At 36.5% G+C, this 21,055-nt stretch overlaps 1 long non-coding RNA gene across 1 annotated transcript in view; it reads left to right on the top strand.

The window, feature by feature from the left end:
* Positions 1-4,130: 4,130 nt before the first annotated feature.
* The window catches only part of LOC145982407 (uncharacterized), a 175,668-nt gene continuing 158,743 nt past the window's right edge, over positions 4,131-21,055 (top strand). Inside the window, exon 1 of the long non-coding RNA XR_014441046.1 lies at positions 4,131-4,179. This is a non-coding gene — a long non-coding RNA (uncharacterized LOC145982407). The remainder of the gene's footprint in view (positions 4,180-21,055) is intronic.

Genomic DNA, 21,055 nt, shown 5'->3' with positions numbered 1-21,055 from the left:
AAATATGATCTCAAGTACTTTCTAAAATGATGCAAGTGTTGAATAAGTGTTATATTTTTATTTATTTTATTTTTGCTATTTAGCGTTGATTTCTGCCACTTTTCGCTCATTACGACGATGAATATGAGCAGATGAGATTGATGAAGTGAAAAGATCAAAGAAAACCAATGTTCAGGAAGGAAAGTCACTCCACTCTCACAATCACCGAGCAGACTGTATGCGATCTAATAATACTAAATTATACATATGACTTAAGGAGTTTATTTGAATACTCTTCCCCCCCCCAATCGTTTTTAACACACTATGTTTACCTCAGTATGTCTATTTCATTTTCCAGCTATCTAACGCATTGAAAGAAACACATTTGGAAAGGAATCAATACAATTGGATTGCGATTATACTTACCTCGTTCCTTTAAATATACAATAAAAATACATGATAAACTTAAACAAATATGATAACCTGCACATGTACGGGAATATTACATATTTTAAACTACAGAAGGAATTTTGAAGAAAATTCAGGCCGCAAAACAAATGTATATTTTTAATGCAGAGTGCCGCAGGAAAAATCTGCATGGAAGATTTTTTCTCCATTTTCCTCTTTTTCTAAGCGATCTTGTCGCCTGTTGTGGAGAAAATTAGAATTGCGCTTATCTGTCGCTATATATCACGTAGCAGGGGACGTTTGGATTTTTTCTCTCTCCGTAACTTGCCCTCTTTTTTTTTATTTTTGGAAAAAAACTTTGTATCGGAAAAACAAAAGAAAAAACTGCATGGTAGAAATGCGGGCATATTAATTACAAAAGCTGTACGGTTAAGGGAGGCTGAGGGGTGGGGGTCCGCTGCTGAGTGGTCGTATAAAAGGCATAAAATATTTCTTTTTTTTAATGTTGGTACTAGGTTCGCGATTCTTTTGTTTGTTACAGGTCTCCCCCTCCCCCAACCCTTTGCAGATCGCGTACAGTGTGTCTATGGATCGTTTGATTGTATGTAATCCACACGGCATAAATATCTCATCCCCGACCACCCTTGTGTGAATACTTCGGCTATTGTTCTGCGAACCACCGCAGCCCGCGTTTACTAGCCCCTGTTGTCCCCCCCCCCTCCCGGCCCCGCTTTTCAGATCGAGATTCCGAACCTCTCCCCCCTACCTCACCCTTTATCGCGTTTTGAGAAATGTATCATGCAATTTATGCTTCGTCCACACACACATATACGTGTGTGAAAGTTTATGTGACTCTTGGCCAAAATATATTCGAAATCTCTCTTTTCTTCTTTTAAACTTTTTTTTGGTAGGGTACAAAAAGCTTGCATAAATTCTCCCTCACACACACACACACACACACACGCTTACAAAAGCGCTAACGCACGTCCACCTAGCATGTATGTGGGGGCCCGCTCAGTTTGATGTACTGGCTATGTGAGGGGGCAGTGCATTACTCATTCCTGGCCGGGCAGGTACTAAATATTTCCCGGTTCCCAACACGCTTTATCTCGCTTGTACAGTTTTCAAATAGCAAACGTTTCGGACCATCTTTCGGAATTTATTGCCAAAGCGTATACGGGGAGAGGGAAGGGTAGAAGGAGAGGGGAGGGGGAGAGAAAGTAGGGGAAAAAAAAGCGATGTTTGCACAAGAGGACATACGTACCATCCCGTGTGCATGTAGGTTATGTGCGTGTGATCCGGTTTGGTAATGATATTTGCTAACTGGCCGCCTCGTTTTAATTGTTACGGTGGTCCTTGTGTTGTTGTATGTACTCTTATCAAACGTGCTTTAAAAATGTTTCATTATTTTTTTTCACCGGCTTAAATTTGGCTTAATTCTCAAGCACGTATTACACTTTCTGAGATATTGAAAGAACGAAGGATGCAATTTTTATTGCAATGCGCTGGCTTTTGAAAGGCCGCTTTACCCACAAATTTTCAACTTTCTAGCACTTAGCACTTTCCCAATAGTTGTCTTGAACGAATGGGTGCAGTTTCGGCACCTTAACATCAAAATGATAGAATAAAATCTATTTCCAACTATTAGCCTTGGCAGTTGTACAGTCACCGGCAAGGAAAATGGAACGCCTAGATCCTAAAATACTGGCTTACCTAAAATGCGTTATGAGTGTTACCTAACTCTGCGGCGATAGTAGAATTTACTCTTGTAAAATTGCTATCGAAATTGGTTCATTGCCGCAGAATTAGGCATTACGCATTGCAGGGAAGCCAGTATTTCAGGATCTAGGTGTCCCATTTTTTGCCGGTGATTGTACATACCACGCAAGAGAGATAAATCTGTGCATTTTTCCCCTATCCCCTCCTTCTCTTTGACTACTTCCTCCCTTCGCTTACACATCCACCTTCTGTCATTTTCTTAACTTTCACTAACCTTACACTATTTCACTAACCTCTTAGCTAAGTGATTCCTAGAAATTTTTGTTAGGCCTGTTTCACTCATTCTCCCCTCTTAGCTTCTTTGCTCAGTGTGGCCTTCAAGAGAAGTAACGTCACTGTTACCCTTTGTTAAAATTTGTGTGGATGACCTACATGAGAGTGCCGGGGAAATAACGTCGGTTTTGACAGAAACATAATTTTCATAAACGATACATGTATATATGTTGTAATATATGTATGTAATTATGTATAGGATTATTATTATTAGGGCTCGGAGATTGATGATAAACTTTTTTTTCTGAGCCTTGAAAACAGTGCTAAACAGTCTCTTCAGCTAAAACCAGAAAACATAATTTTTATTTTGCATTTTTTGGCTTTCAGGTAATTTTTCAGTATTTGTTGCAGTTATTGTTGCATTTTCTTCATTTTTTAGGCTTATTTTTCTCATCCCTTGTTGTTACGTGAATTTTAATTGCATTTGCTACCATGACTTACATATTTAAATTTCCTGACATGGTCCTCTTAGCAAGTTCGCCATTAATCGATAATACTCTCACTGGAAAAGCACAAATATTATTTTTAACTGAAATGTTTGGCAATTCATTAAATAATTAATTGTGGTAAATTTATTTCTTCTCCAGCAAAATTAAAATACTTTGTGTGAAGCCTACTGTGAGGTTCCCATGCTGGCCTCTCTTATCGCTTTAATCTGTGCTTTTAGAGTAAAATTAGTCACAATATAATCTGATTTACGCGAATACACAACTAAACCTAACTACTGTATCGTGGAAAGTCCTTTTTGAAAGGAGGTTAATGTCTTATACAGAAAAACCTTGCGGTGTGTTATATGTAACTTTGAAGTAATAAGGAAAACTAAATTAGCACTTAATTGCTTATATCCCTTTGCTTCAGTAGTTTAAACCACCAAAGGGTTTATCGAATTATTCAACGACTATTTTAATTTATTGAAAAAATCAATTTTCCATTTAAGAGCGAGAATTATAATTAGGTCATTCTTTACCATTTTTAGGTCATTTTTAAATAATTTTAAAGTAATTCTGTAGATTATTATTTTTCTTTTTACATTTTTTAGTTCATCAACTTCCGAGCCCTAATTATTATCACTATCAACCCTAGTAATTTTCAAAACCTTGATGTGGGACATAACACTTTCTGCGTCAGCTCTCTGCATCTAACCCTGCGTATATTCCATGGCTGGGACGAAATAAATACTTACTTCTTTTTGCGTGAACATTAAATCGTACTTGAAGATATAATAAGCCCTAACTGCATGCACGTCATATTAACACAAATCGAACGGTACCAACATCGCTTCACAGATATTTTTTAGTCACACTACTCAGCGCGTTTGAGGATTGAGCATCTTAGCAACCTATAGGTAATTTCCTAACTTATGTAGATCATGTGGTCAACATTTGATGTATTTTTAACTCCTTTTGTAAAAATATTAGCACTCTTGCTAGTTATATCGCCAAACATAGACATCATTTTTGTTACAATACTAATAATTTAATTTAATATTATATATATACGTATTACTAGAAACACACACTAAGCCTAAATGTATTTATATAACAATAATAAGGCAAATGAAATCACAGATAAATTGAGCTTCTGCTCACTCATATCATGGACATGAAAAATATTATTGTGGCTCAATTTTTACTTTCGTCTTGTCTTAATTATAGGTGTTTAAATTATCTTATTCTGTTTGGTTTAATTTCAGATGCTGATGAAATCTCGGTGCCGTAAACATTTGAGGATTTTCCTAAGGTGAGTTTGGAGACATATGTTTGCATATATGCATTGTTGATTGTTTGTTTGATTCTGCGCATTGTGAATTGTTAGAGATATCGTTTACCAATTCGTTGAAATTACTTAATTTGAAGCTATTCTTAAATAAAATTTGTGTCGAAAAGAACGTTACCTAATAGCAAGAATACATTGTATTACGGCACAAAAATCTCTAGAACTGCGCGTTCTCTAAAGCGGGAATGTTTTTGTATTGGCGTGATCGCTAACTACGACACCGAAAGCGGTAGGTTGTGAAGTACTCGGCCCCACGGTCCACAGTACGCTAATAAAAATATTTTTCCAGAAATTAATTAAAAATGACAATCACCTGGTAACTGAAAACTGAACTTTTTTGATCCTATAAAAGCACGTATAAACTATTTATAGTCATATAACTTTGTTCCAGGCACTAATGATGTGTTTAACTTGTTTTGACACAAAGTAATATCCACACAAATATAGCAGAACTAGGCTTTCCGTAATTTAAAATTCTTCCCTTAAAAACACCATAGGCTGAAAGTAAATTAACTTCTTCACATAAACAAAGGCAACGAACCTCCTACGTCGATTGAGTGTCAAAAGTAAGTATGTACACATAGAAGTTCTTCAGAAGAAAATAGTACTTTCTGAAGCAAGAACATTGCGATATATATCTAAATATTGACGCAACGATAAAATCAGTGCTTGTTTCGTGTTCAACAGGTCAAAAATATACAAGGATTCATAAAAAACAATAAGCAAAATCTTGTTTACCATATTTACATTTTTAGAATCTTGGTTTATGCAATATGCTCATGGAGGGGCGTGCCCAGAAAAAAAATATTTCGGCCAGGTTTTGATAAGGTTACAAATTCATTCACACACATACCATACATATACATTATTATACAATTACATCATTAATACAATTATATATATAAAGATTGTATTATATTGTTATTATTTCAACATTGACAATTACTATCATGCACATACAGTATGTATTCATGGAAATCTCGAATTCTACACACTTTTCTGTTTTCACGTTTAAAAGACCGACATTTCCAACCAAATTTCGGTTAACCACTTTTAACATAGAACTATTTGAAATTTCCAGACTCTTTAAGATCCAGAAGCTCTGAATATAATGTCCCACAATCGGAATCTTGACAGTTAAATTTTCTTCCCGATCCCAGCACCAAAAATTCTGTATTCCGCATACCCCTAAAGAATTGCAAAAACTTGAAATGCCACAGACAATTTCGCCATCCCATAGAATTTGCTTTTACTTACTTTTCGAGCTATATTCTACTTATCTGAGTAGTTGTAAAGTTTAATATTCTTTTTTCAATACATCATAGTGAAGTTTACATACAGTTACAACTCAATCTGCGTGTAGTACTGTGAATATAAATATAAAAGAAAGCTAATTTTACGTGCTTTATTTTAATACTATTATTTCACTGATATTTTGAGGGGTCCCTCTTGGCACGCTGTTGTGCGCATATTATAAACAGAAATAATTATGCATTGTGTGTGATAATGTTTTATTCTGCATGAATATATATATATATCTTGTTTTTGAAAAGTTCTTTATGGAGTTTGTGCCCCTGAACATCTTTATAATTAAATTTTTGAACCTTTTGGAATGTAGCAATTTCTTACTGTTTGGACAATAAATGCACAAAAAATCCTGTGAATCGATTTGCATGTATGCAGCGCTAAATACATCTTTATCTTGTTGAGAGTTGACAATATTAGTTATATGAGAATTCCTCTAAAAATGTGCTGCTAAATTTTGTCCTCTAAATTTTCTGCAATTGGGGAAACGGATTGATACAGAGTCGTTGCTTCGCGATGCGTGTGTATGTGGGGGGTGGGTGAAAAATCGATAAAAAAGTAATTCCAAATGCACATTTTGAACTATTTGCCGAAAAACAATTTTATCTTCATTAGTCAAGGAGCATCCCCACTACAGAAAAAAATTATATTCTTTTTTTACTGTAGGAGCATCAATGGTTCAAGGAATTGTTTTTTGCGCGCGAACATTAAAAAGAAGTACAATACGTTTAAAATAACATTTGTCCTAAGCAGGGTCGGCGAAGGTGGCAGGTAAACCTATTGAATATATTTTTCTCTCCCAGGAACCAGACCCCTCCATCTACGGCTATGAATAATATTGTGGAATCATTTATTACCTGTACTATTTTTTCCGTTTCTGTATGTGAAGAAATATGACAAGATCCTCATAAAATGTGCAACGTAAAGCATTATGTCCTCACATCTCTTTTTTATAACGTTATTTCGTCATGTAGCTCTTTTTCTTTCTTCCGATCTTCCTGTGTTACGTATTTCTCTTTCATCTTATTTTTTCACTTATCTATCTTTTATCTCTTCGCAGTTTTGCTCTCTTAATGTAAAGGGCGTGGCCAGATATTTTTGTACATTCTCTTTTGGAAAGCTCAATACATTGCTCAGTTAGCTAATCATGGGTTTCATAAGAAAAGAAGCGAAACAAAGAATCTTTGCATTTTCTGTTGATTTTTGAGGATGTTGCATTTTAGGGGATTTCATGCCATTCTAGTGCATTTTTACATTATTTTGCTTTTTAATGTTTTCATGAGGGAAATGAATTGCTTGGTGTTTTTGTTTTTTTCTTTCTCAAAAAGCAATACACTTGTTTCTTGCCACAGTACGAAAGTTTCAGAACAACCTTAGTTTTAGGAAATCTGATAAATCCTTCCCTCTGGAACAAAGAGACCTAGAGAATGATGTGACAAGTAACTTAGAAAAAGTTCATGGGAAAGTGAGAAAGGAAGTAACCAAGAAAATCATTCTGGTTTTGAACAAAAATGAAGGGTTTAGTACACTAATTTCAATTGCTGATGTTTTGTCTGGAGAATTATTCTCTATTGGAGAACTTCCAAGGGATTTGAAAGCTGGTGACACAGTTTACTTCAAATAAGCTTATCTAGTATTGGTAGAGGTCGAAAGGAGATTTTCAATGTTCCTGTCTGTCGGCAGTCGTTTTATATTGATTATATTACTGTTTTTAGGGATCTTAAAATGTTTTGTGACATTATTGCATTCTTATACAGTATTTTCTGGTATTTTATTCTTTATTAAAATCCTAGCCCTAGAAATAAGTATAAAAACTTGCCAAATTATCATTAATATGATTATAACCTCGATAAACCAGATCAGCGAATATTAAATGGACTGATTTTCTTAACTTTTGCAATTCATACTATTAATATATTGAATTGCTTGTTTATGCTGTTTTTTTTTATTAACTTTACGCACTTCGTAAAATCTTTAGACGTTATGGGGAGTTTTAGTCATTAAGTTTACGTTCTGCTACCTCTCACATAAAAATCTCATTTCTGGAATTTTGATACGAAAATATTGAATTCTAACCTGGCTCCTTCATTTTGCTCTCAATTCTTTGAACGAACTGAAGTTTTGTTTTGGGATATTCTGCTACAATGTTAATTAATTGAACTTTAATTCTGTTCTTGACTATCAGCACAATAAGTTTTTCTCTCTTTTGTCATTTAAAATGAATAATGCCAATATACATCGGGGTCTATCTTCCGTCCCCTGACACATGCTTTATGGTCTTCCCACTTTCTTTATATACTCGTTTCGCCGACCTCCATGGAGGAGTGGTTATCACAGCGCGCTACGACGGCAGGGGTCCCGATTTTAAATATCGGTCTTGCCATGGGTGCTCCTTGTGAGTGCCCCTTCATCAAATTCATCATATCATCACTCATCCTTATCTTCGCAATTAGCCAAAAATGTTAGAAAAGCGAAGTAAATAATTTCAATGAACAATTTCAATAATTTTTTTTCAGTTTTTTTGTTGTTCTTTTTTCCTTTATATTATTTTAGTTATTCATATATTCGATTTACCTTCTCTTTGGCTCCACTTTTTATATCTTGTGATATATCAGTATGTCCCCATGCCTTTCATTTTTACACTTATGAAGTTCGCACTACTTTCATCTAATCCTAGGATACATTAGTATATACAAATATTGGCGGATTTTTCGGGGTAAAGTTTTATAAAAAATCTGGTTAGCATTGCATTACCAAAAAATATATATATATATATATAAAATTGCGCAATCCTTTTCCAGTTTGTAAAGGAATGAAATAAATTTGAGCACAAATCCTTTAATCGAGACTATATTTACTAGATACTTATATAAGTAGTCACAGTGACTTGTTAGGAGGTAACAACGTCAACTGATGGACACAAAGTGTGAACATTCTATTTCGGATATGTCCTAAGTTTGTGACAGTTTTGTCGGAGTAAATTAATGTTCATGAATATTCATGTAATCATTGTTAATACAAATAACGCACTACTATTTCATAAAAAAATCTAATATTATGACCTTGCAACTAAAAAAAATCTTTGGGTTTGTTTTCTGGTGGAGGTACACCCAACGGCAAAATAGATAGTAGGCGAATTGTCCATCACCATTTTCAGTCCGTCTGTTTTCCACAATGGGATGTCTTTTCTTTCAAATAAAAACGTCAATAAACAGAGGGTAACATGTGCTTCACATAAACAGAATTCCATATTTTGAAACAAAAAAATAATGAAAATAGTGATGGATAATTTGCCTAAATTATCTTTGTCGCTGGCTGTACAATGTACAGTGCTTTGGTTTCAACTTTGAAGGTCCAGCACAAATTAGTACATGTGATCACAAATTGGACCTAAAACGGACCCTTGTAATTGTCTTGATGTGCATATTAATGTTTCGAAAAAAATTGCGCGTTTTCCTATTATATTTCCTGTTATATCCTATTATATGCTTACGGCATATTCTGTGTGCCTCCAAGGAAAAAATACAAATGAGTCCTGTATGGTAGAAATATACTACAAACTGCATACACATACTATGGAGGTCCGTACTCCTCTTCCGCATGGATCGTAGCACCAATCACACATTCAAGCGCACACACACACACACACACACACACACGAATACCTGCTACCGACACAGTCCTCCCCCTCCTCCACGTCCATCCCAAACCATCTCGCATAAACACATGTACATTTCAGTTTAAATGCGGTGTGTAATTGAAGGTCTCTATCGTAAATCAACTGTAATTACCCCGGCCTCTATAGGTGTCCGGCTTTGTTGTCCTTCATTGGCTTCGATCGTGACATGCTGGTTCCAATAATTGATGCCGATATCTGCTTGCATCTGGTCAAATAACACTGGACGAGGGAGAAACAGGCCTCCGACACACATCAAACACACACACACACACGGTTCCCGTTCGAGGGGACAGATAATTCCAGTTAATTATTGTGCAACTAGCGGGGCTCTCTTGTTGCCTGGTTCCCTTCTTTTTTGCTCAAATGGAGAAGTATGCAACGTTGATGATGCTTTCCTGGTGCATATATAAAAGAAATAACAATATGTATATTTCTGTACGGTTGATATCTTCGTTGGTAAATTACCAAGTTGATGTTCCTTCAGACTACGTTCCTTCCCGGCAAATCCTTTGACGTATAGAACATATGTCAGTAAAGCAGCTTCGTTGATTAATGCCGTATGAGTGGCATTTCTTCTTTGGGGCACTCACCTATTGGCCCATTGAAGATTCTCATGGCATGAACTTGAAAACAAGACTCGCTGTGATGAATTTACGGTAATTACTTGAAATGCATTTAGTGGGTTCTAGTTGATTTGCTACATGCGCAGAATTTTTTTTAGCCGCGTGTGTAGGAATTGTAAGCAGATGTTCTCTGATACTATCTAATCATTGACGTATTTATGAGGGCCAGGGGATATACATCCCACCGAAAATATTGCCAAGTACCAAAAATAAGCAAATACATGTTTGTTCTTGGTTGTATAATATGAAGTTTACATATATCCGCCGAACATGCATGAAGATAAGTTCGATTGGGATGAATCAATTTTGTATTGACAGTGTGTGTGAAAATTAAGTGTTAATAATAATAATATTAAGACTATGCACAAAAATAATGAACGTGGGCTTCACTTCTCATCAGCTGGAACTAACAGTCTTCTTTACAGTATAAATCTTCCAATTTTGCACTTATTTTATGTAATTAATTACCTTGGTAGAACAGCTGATTTTATACGAAATAAGCTACGCTTCACACTATCTGAAGACTTTGTCGTAATTCTACACATACAGAAATGGAGTAGGTAGTAACAGATAATTCATATACTACAATATTTATCAGAGTTCTATAAAGAGATTTCTACGTGCAGGACGAGAATAGATTCATAGAATTCACCTCCACTCCCCTGCTTTTTGTTTTGGAACAAATGCTACTCTTCTAAATTCTAAATTATATTTCATTTTAATAATAACATTTATTATTATTACTTACAAGTGACACACTTGATCTCGTTAGTTTCCACTCATCTTTAAATGAACTCCTAATCAAGGACATCGTAAAACATTTATAAAAACTATTTGCTACAGTACAGGACACTCGGGAGACAGATGGAGAAGGTACAGATCAAAACAAAATCGTGCAGAGGGTTGTACTCTGTCCAGACGCCAGAGATACGTTAGATAGCAAGAATACCGCTGTGACGAGACACGAGAGGTTGACTTTGAGACACCCAGAAACTGAATTGATTGAACGCGGAACTGTCGGTTCTAAAGCAAACACACGAAAGATTAGGTAACTCAGGAACCAAATAAAGGAGTGAGAAAGTATATTCTTAAGTTTTGTAAGGTTCTTTAATGCTTCGTGCTATACCATTCGTATTTCCCAGAGAGCCTGGGAGTCAAACGCTCCCCAATCATTGCACAACCTTCATTTTCGGTGTCATTTAGCCTTGAACGTAGGCGGAACAAAATACAAGGTTCAGAACGAAATTAAAACCGCCCTTTTAATTTTCCCACATATATACCGGAGAGAAAATGTTATTGCCTTTGTCATTTCGATGTCCTACCAAGGAGGCGTGCAGCCGGCCCGCGAATCACAACGCTTGTCCAGGAGGATATATTGTGGGAATGCGGAGAATGCAATTCTTCATCTCGTAATGGCTACATGACAGTTTGTTAAGGACCCCAGAAGAAAACATTGAGCAATTTCTCACATTCAACTGCATGTTCTTGGGCTTCTCCTTGAAGGGCAAATTGTCTTTTGTTGGTGGCGTCCGGCGCGCTCTCCTATTTTGGCAGAAGGGATTCCGACACATTTGTCCCACGGACGGTTATTTATCGACAAAGGAAACATTAGGAGAAACGCACCCAATAAGAAATACAGAGAGAACAGGCAAGAAGACTGGCTATAATAATCGGAGATATTCTTCACAATGTAGAACGCTTTATCAAAGTCACTTTGTCTGAACAAACATGATTGAACGGAAGCGGAAAACAATATTTAATTTTCAACATTGACTAACTAACAAACTCTCTAGACTTCTTAAACCCGAATGTTCATGGCTGCAGCAACACAGGCCTTCCATTTGTCCTTATCTTGAGCAAGATCTATGTACTCTTTTCCATCCCTACCGATTTTCCTTAGGTCCATCTCAACGTTGTCCCTCCATCTTCGTCTTGGCCTTCCTACAATCTCTTACCATCAGGTTTCCCAACAAGATTCCTGTAAACTCCTCTTTCCTCTCCCATTCGTGACACATGGCCTGCCCACCTAAGTCTTCTTGATTTAATTATTCTAATAATATCTGGACATGAATACAAATTATGTAGTTCTAAATTATGTAACCGTCTCCACTCACCTGTCTCCTCATCCCTTTTAGGTCCAAAGATTTTCCTAAGGATCCTATTTTCAAATACTCTCAATTTATGTTCCTCTTTCAATGTAAGGGACCAAGTTTCACATCCATATAATACTACAGGCAAAATTACTGTCTTGTATATTTTAAGTTTTAGTTTCTTAGATATTAAACGAGAAGACAAAAGTTTATGAAGAGAGAAGTAACATGCATTTCCTGAATTAAGCCTACTTTTTATTTCCTCTTTAATATAATTTTCACTTGTTAATATTACTCCTAAGTATTTGAATTTGGAAACTGTTTCAAACGAGTTGTTATCAATAATTAGATTTTGATTATTACCTAACACTTGGTTTCGGCCTGTAAGCATATATTTAGTTTTATCTTTGTTAACTTCCAAATCTATCTCTTTAGCAGTTTTGAAAAATATTTTAGCATTATTCTTAATTGTATTTATATCATCTCCTAATAAATCTACATCATCTGCATATGCTAACAACTGAGTCACACCATTTAATTTTAGTCCTTCGTTAGTTTCTTTTACCTTCCTAACAGCATATTCTAAGGTAAAATTAAAGAGCAATGGAGATAATGCATCTCCTTGTTTAACCCATCATGAATTGTAAATTTGTCAGACACATTAATACCCACATTTTCAACATTACTACACTAATCCATTCCATAAACCAGTTTTGAGATAAGAATATCTAAAAACAATTGATTGTTGATTATAATGAAAATTGTGTAAAGTGTCAGCACTTAGTCTATTTTGATGCTGTGTAAACGACGACATAAATGCGCCTGGGTTCTTACAAAAACGATTGCGTCCAGTTTTGTAAATTAGCAGACTGTTAAATTTTTACGGTGTACAGTCATGGAAGAAAGTACTTCCCCCATAGAGCCTTTATACAAGTAGCCTTATGGAGGAAGTATTTCTTTCCACGACTGTACAATATTGTAAATTTTACGGTACCTTCTAAGTGTAGTAACCTCTTTTACATTTTATATATAGGCCTAGCATTCAGAGGAGAACTGCTTCATTTAAACATAAAGCACTTTCTGAGAAGGGAGGCCAGGCTTCTTCCATTCTGTCGTTCTAAACTGTCAAGCTGCCAAATTGGACGATACTTACACATCAGTACGTCTGCACATTAGTTACGGACCACTGATGTACAGAACTCCTTGATTACGTAGAATGTGGAATTACTCACTAGGATATCAGAAATATTTGATTTTCGAAGTTCTCTACGTCTAACGGGCCTCCCCTATGGCGTAGAGGTAACGTCGTCGCCTTGTAATCAAGGGGTCACGGGTTCGATACCCGGTGGAGGCACATGGCACAGTGGTTCGGATCCCACTTTGAACTGTAGGCTCTGTCCCGATTAGCCTTCCTGTGCATAAAGTTGACTTAAAACAACAAATCAATCAATCAATCTCTACTTATTTCTATTGGGTTCTAGCCACCACTATAGGATATCGGACTGGGTGGTTTTTAGATGATAGGGGGAGAGCTATATATTTAGAGAATCCAAAATTAGTATTAATATTTTAAAGGAAACAAATTACATTCTGAATTTTTCTGAGCATGTAATAATAGTAACTTTTCAGTAAAGTTACAGCAAAGAAATTTCTCTCTCTGCTTTTGATTTTACTTCGCTCTTTCTCGTTCGTTGCCCTGTCACCCTCTCTCTATTCCCCTCCTCTATTTCTCTTTTCTCCTTGATCTTCTCTATTTCTCTTCCTCTCTACTTTTATTTCTCCCTTTCCTCCTTCTTCGCCTTCTGTCTCTCTACTTTTCTTCTCTTTTCTTCGACGGTTTTGTTTTGGGTTCCCGGTGGCATAGTGGTAACGACAATCTTGTAATCAAAGGGTTCAGGGTTCGAGACAATGGTGCGAATTCCACTTTAAACCCTAGGTCAAGTCTCGATTAGCCTGTCTAAGCCCAAAGTGGACATGCAACAAACGCCTGCCATTTCTGCTTATTCTCTCTCCCTCTTTCCCCCTCATCTTCTCTCTGTCTCTCTCTCTCTCTTTATCTGGCGTGTGCATAACACAAGAACAAGCTACAAGCCTTCTGGCACTATGAAGGCGTTCGTGCTACAGTGAACGCAGAAAGCAGCTTTTGACTGTTGCACCCGCCGTTCCCATGAGTAGTTCTGCATGAACGCTCGCTCCCTTTAGCCGTGATGGACTCCGTATGTCGCTTTGCATATTGTGAAATGAAGCATAAGGTCGATGGCCACATCAGAAGCTTATTAGTCGTGAGTTTGTGAAGGGAAGTGGAAGAATTAATTGCGGCCTGATCGACTTTCGACGCCCACAGGACTCTGAAAGCTCCTTCGGGGAAGCTCACAGCAAGGGGAGGGCGAATGAAATGTTTTTGCAACATTAGGGTGGCTGTACAGGGGGTGTTTTGTTGCTAAAGCACTCGCAACGTCAGGGTTGCCAGTGTGCGTAGAATAATCATTAATCTGAACCAAATATCGAATCATGGTACTGAAACGTTACGAGTAGGGCTAAGCCGATACCACTTTTAACCGATACGGATACTCTTACCGATTCCCACCGATACCGGTACCGATACTTGAAAATTACAATAATTAAAATTTGTTAAAAATTTTGACCAATATTGATGTGTAAATATCCTTCTCCAATTATGTGCATGAATTTACCAATAAATTTATTTTAGAATATTCCAGAATTACATCAGAATAATAAAGTAGATGTTATGCAATAAAAATATAGGTTTCGTGCAAAATAAAAAGAAAGTGGACTTGGCATAATTTCCCGGATAATTAGACTCCGCGAAAATGTCACACATTATTTTCGGGAAGCCCGTGAAAGACCAACATGGCCGAAAATTATCGGCTCGTATCAGTAGATGAATTCCAACCGATACTTTCCGATACCGATACAGCTGGTATCGGCCGATACCGATACATCTACATCGGTATCGACTCAGCCCTAGTTACGAGAGAGATGTTTCGAAAATGGGACAAAGAATATGAAATAAATTGGAACAAATATACTTACATACTTCTACTACGATCTGAAAGAAAATATTGAATTTTCTCACATATCCATTGCGGAAGCGTAGCAGCACCCTGATGTTCTCTGAAATACAAGGCAATGGGGTCAGTGGTACCAGAGGTTGTCTGTGAGTTTCTGAAATTTTACACCAGAAATTCAGTTGACAATATGTAGGCTAGTATCACATATTCGTCACTCATAATTTTATAACGGTTTTAATTTGGTATCAAATTGTAAATATTCGTTAATGCGTAAATTTAATATTGATCAATAATATACGATTTTAATATGGAAAATTTTAATTTACACAGCGCTTCATTAAAATAAATTAGCACATGTTTCTCGTGTACCTTCACTAATAATAACTTTTACCTTAATGTAATGTTAATTTACTACTAGTTCTACCGTGTTTCCAATCATCGATATTGAACATTTGTATATTTTGAATATATTACTTTTTGAAGGATAGCAATACCCATTTGTATGTACCATACCGGTATGTGCGTGTATGTATGTGTCTGTGTGTGTGTGTGTGTGTGTGTGCGCGCGTGCATATATATATATATATATATATATATATATTGTAGTTGTTTTTCGAGATAATGTAGTATTGAATTGGTTAATTATACATAACACTGCAAGGGGTTCCGGGTTCGATACCTGGTGGAGCCACATAGTGGTTCGGATCCCACTTTAAACTGTAGGCCCAGTCCCGATTAGCCTTACTGTGCAAAAAGTGGACTTAAAACACCAACTCAATCAATCAATACATAACACTGCTACGCTCCGATGCTGAGTTTATGCAAACTTGCCAATAGTACGCACATAATCCTATCGATGGGATAAATGTGCAAACAATATATAGATATAAATTTAAATGTCATATTGTTTTAACATACAAACATATTTTTTCAGTAGCCCGACCCTGTGGCCGAGTGGTTAGCACATCGCGCTGCGACGCCAAGGGTCCCGCGTTCGAATCCCGGTCGGGCTTGGTTGTTTGTGAATGTCCATTCATCAATTTCATCATTTCATCACTCATCCCCATCTTCGCAAATTAGCCAAGAGGCACAAAACGCGAAGTAAAATAAACTAAATCAAAAATCAAATCAATATTTTTTCAGTAAGTGTATATAAAATAACAGATTTTAGATTTTTCATACAATTCTTATAAGAAGAATAAGAAACATGTCTAAATACTAAAAAATAACTTAAATTGTAAGAGGAAATTATTTTCTTTCCTTTAGTTCTACTTAACAAATTTACTTTTTGAAGGATGAATACTGTTCTTTTGTTCTGATATCATAATGAATAAAATATATTTTGTTAACCAAAGAAGATAAATAATGTAAATATGGGATTACGTTATAAAAATAACAAACAAGTATGAACAAGTAATTTCTGTTTCCCTGTAAAGAAACGAAAATTGAAATATACACGAAAACGCACACACTCACTTGTAAGTAAATTCTGAGAAAGAAAACTGGGGAAAACCAGACCCTACTAAAAACTGATTGGCAGGACTTCAACCCTATAAGCTGTTGAGGATGTACATACTAGTTACATTTTACAACAGTATATTAGAGAGTAATTAGAATTGTTAAACTTGGATTCACATTAATATGCGTAGTTAATGGCAGATTTAGAAGGAAAAAGAACATGTCTAAGTCCTATTTCTATAAATTCGTATCCACACATGATTAGCATCAATAAGAACAAAATCAGAAATCTTTTGCAGCAAATTTTCATTTCTTCGTTCACAGGTAGTAATAATTCAGATATTTGTATTTTGCGTAATTTTTCTCCGTTCTATCTTTAAAAAATATGCCCCATCGTTACAATAACTCGTACATGATTTATAGTTTGACTACATGTGCTACATTTTCACCTCATTCAACCATTGTTGAGTAAATGCTGATGGAATTTCTTGAAAATAAATGTTGTTGTATATTTATTCCCGTATCATTATTAAATCAAATTCCAGATATATAGCGTCATTGCCTTGTAATCGAGGGTTCCCGGGTTCGATACCCGGTGGAGGCACAAGTGGATCGGATCCCACTTTAAACTGTAGGTCCAGTCCCGATTAGCCTTACTGTGCATAAAGTGGACTTAAAACACCAACTCAAACCAACTCCAGTTATATAGCCATCTGCAACGTATGTATCTAAGATTGCAAATATTAGTGAAAATGAAGCATTGTAAGCATACGAACAACAAGTTGTCAATTTCTTTGCTCAATCGGTAATTACATTTTATTAATTTCTTACAGTTCTCTTATGTATCTCCATTTGTAAAAAAAAAAAAAAAAAAAAAAAAGTAACTAGCATGTTGGTGCCCGACCTTGGCATGGGTATTCCTTTGTGTTTGTCTCTTCTTCTATTTAACCTAATCATCATCTATCCTCATTTTAAATATGAACCTAAAGAGACTATAAAGAAAAATAAGTTAAAAGCGCACATATGAAAAAAAACACTGCAAAATCCGCTACTTTCCTCCAAGAATTTTTAGTACTAATTCGATATTTTTAAAAAAATCTTATTACCTCTCAGTACCTTTAATACGATTTTTGTTTTTTGGAAATAATGTATTAATTTGTACAGTACCCGCCAACTATTTTCGCTCCTACAAGATTAATATATAAATTCTATGCATTTAGATAACGATACACTCTCCTTATTAAATCAAGATCATCTCCCACCTGATGGTGACGAAAGTGTTTTAAACGATTCGACTTTGTCGTTGGAAATCTTATATATGTATACAACCAGGTACATTCCTAAATGGAAGGCAATGAAGATAAAGAACCTTGCTGGAAGCATTGCGAACTAGATACAAATCTCCTAGTCCTTATCTCCACACACACTCTCTCTTGTATTTTGCCGAGAATCTCTTTAATTGCTTAAACAAGCGCCGCTTCAAATTTACTTCGATGTAAACTTCCCTACTTAATTATATTCATGCTAGTCCGTTTCTTCATCTTATCCAACTGCTAAGCAAAATCGTTGTCAGCTGCATTAAATATAATATAATTTGATTGATACTTGTAGGCATATCTCGAAACACATTATTAAAAAATTCATTAATTTCTAGATTCGTGTCTGTTAGTGACACAAAATTACTCTTCAGCAATGAGTAAATAATAAATTATTTCGTATGTCCACAAATAAAGCTATATCGTTGCAACAATCATCTAAATCTTATAGTTTTGTTTCTGTAGGAAATAATGTATTTTTTTTTTTCGTTGTTAAGTTTGTATCCACAAATGTAGAAATTATTCAATTTTCCCCTGTTACTCATCGTTCACTAGTTTGTGGGGATTTGGTATCTTCCATTTAGGATGTCTTCACGTATAACATGTTTGGACTATGATAGCACACTCAAGTGAGCCTACACAGCATAATGCCTATCTTAGGTGCGGGGTATCTATTTTCCGTTTGGCGGATGGTGAATTTTTATCTCGGATATTTCTCTGTAAATATGTTCCGTGTGTATTTATTTTTGAGTCACTCATTTTCATAGTCTTAATCAATCTCCAATTGTAAACATTTCATTCATGTTTTGCTCTGTATCTTGGAGAATGTATATCACATTTTCTTACCGATACATTTGTAATATTTGAATTTGAATTTAAAATTTTGGGTGCGTCAGCACTTAAATGCTATTTTGCACCCGTCACATTATAAGGGGTCCATCCCCTTACCATAACTTATGTAATGTCGTGTAATAATTAAAATATTAAAACATTCTGACCGGCTAAAAGCTGAGGCTGTAAAGGGGCACTCAGCACACATAAGGACAAAAAACAGGCAACACACAGAATTATACTGACCTTAGGCCAGACGCCAGAGCCTCGTTAGTCTGCAAAATGCAGTCCAGGGTGTACTACGTGGAAGTGATGGTGACAATTGGGTGTACTACGAAGGTCATATTTATTAATTTAGTATTTATCCACCATCACAGCAATCTCGTGTCTAAAGCAGTCCATATCTAATGTTAATCATGATGTTCATTATATTAATGCATATTTACTTTTTCTGAAATATTGGCTATATATAGGTCTACTAAAATAATGTTTTTTATCAGTTTCAATGGAAATTAGGTACATAGAAATGTTGAATTTCACAAAGAAAAATTCGAAGATCTCTAGTTCGAAATGTATGTAGACCACTCTGAATATGATGGAAAAACTACTGTACTACATACACGCTTCATAACCCTGCTAAGGGCAATGCCGAAATGCGCTACTTTAAGAAAATGTAGATTTCAGATACTTGGCGCTTTTCGTTTCGAATTCAGGTTCCAATTCTGGATAAGACTATATCAAGCACGCTTGTGCTTGTTATCTGTCGTGCATCTCAACTAAAGACGTATCTGGGGGTGGGGGGGGGGTACGGACCCACCCCAAAAGACTTACCAAGTAGACTACTAAAATTAAATAATTTAAAAAAATTGTTTTAGCATTTGTTATGTAATCGGTCGTTATTTATTTCCGCTGAACGTATTCGAAGGCAAGAAATTGGGATCATACGGCTTTGAAGGACAGTTATAAAGGTTTATGCACACTACGACTTATCGGCCCATTACTTAATTTACGCATTTAATTAATATTATTTTAACTCAATTACATATAATCATTCTAATTAGTTAGTATTATTATTATTGTTGTTGTTGTTGAAATACCCCCCTCTCCTGAAATATATTTCTAGATACGCGCCTGATCTCATCGATTAATGTAGTTGGGTAAAAAAGCAACGGAGACGGATGATAGTCAGAATGCAAAAAGTAATACAAATTCGATTTCCAGATATTCGTCCTCCGATGTTCCTGCAACCCTGTGGAATACCGAGAGCGCGGTTACTGGTGTGAAAATGGTGGGATTTCGTTTCCCCTTCGGCCACCGCACAAACCTTTCTTCTTCCCGATCGGCAACAATATCATCCCCCTTGCAACGGGCACCACCACCCCTGCGTTGGCCTTTTGTCAGCACCCACCGTCCCAAAACTCGCATGAAACATTTATGCAGGGGCAGGTCGCATCGCCGGCGTAGAACGCGTCGCGTGCCAGCGCCGCCTGCCGGGGAACGGCCGAACGTTCGCCGCGGGTCGCGTTTCCATAGCGACGGACGATTCGGCTCCCCCTTTCCGAGGTGCTCCCGCTCCTTACGCGTAACTCCCGCACATAAATAACAGATTAACTTGATGTTTAGAAGCTACTATTTTTTTCCGTTTCTGGTTCTTTTGTGCGACGTAAGTAATCCGCACCTCGGAGCCAACGGCCTCTGGTGATCGAACCGGGAAGTTCGGCAGGGATATTCCTAAGCTGAGCCGTATTGCTTTAATGGGATAAACACGATTTAGGCGGGCTGCTTTTAATTAATGGTTGGTCATGCTCCATAAATAAGTGAATGGGCCCCTAATGCAGGTCCCCGTGCTGTTGTTCCTGTGGGAAAACGTCTGGAAGTAATGCCATCGATTCATTTCTCCCCCCCCTCCTCCCAAGTTGCGTGGAGAACGAGTTTAGAATTTCAAGCCGGTCGTAAGTAAACGTGATAAGTGCGTCTCCTGTTAATCATTAAAGATCTTCTTCCATGCACGTGTCTCAGGTTCGATTCCCAGCTCAGACTAACCATGAATGATTTATCGAGATGAAAATGTGTCAGCTCCGTCGCCAAGCCTCTTACCATGTAACCAAAATGTGTCTCTGAGGACTTAAATATCCTTACCTAGATTAAAAGTTAAAGCTGTAACGGGGTCCTCAGCATATATAAGGACAACACACATCCCTACTATCAGAGTCCAGACACCAGAACCTCGTTGGCCTGCAACATTGCAGTTACCAGTGTATACCAGTGGCGTGCGGTGACATTTAAACTAGGGTACGCAACAAGTGGCCAACCGAAATGAATTATGGGGGCCAGAACCCCCCCCCCCCCTGGCCATCATGTTATTCAGAAAATAACTTTTTTCTAGAATTTTATAATGGGAAATTTCTCATCCTTGTATCAATATCCAAATGTAACGAGGTAAAATATATGTATGATATTTTATATTCGCAAATATATTCTGATAGTAGCTACGTAGAGTCCAACA

This window comes from Lepisma saccharinum, chromosome 1 (genome assembly GCF_977018435.1).
Source record: "Lepisma saccharinum chromosome 1, izLepSacc3.1, whole genome shotgun sequence".
Lineage (NCBI taxonomy): Eukaryota > Metazoa > Arthropoda > Insecta > Zygentoma > Lepismatidae > Lepisma > Lepisma saccharinum.
This window is presented reverse-complemented; position numbering and strand designations above follow the sequence as displayed.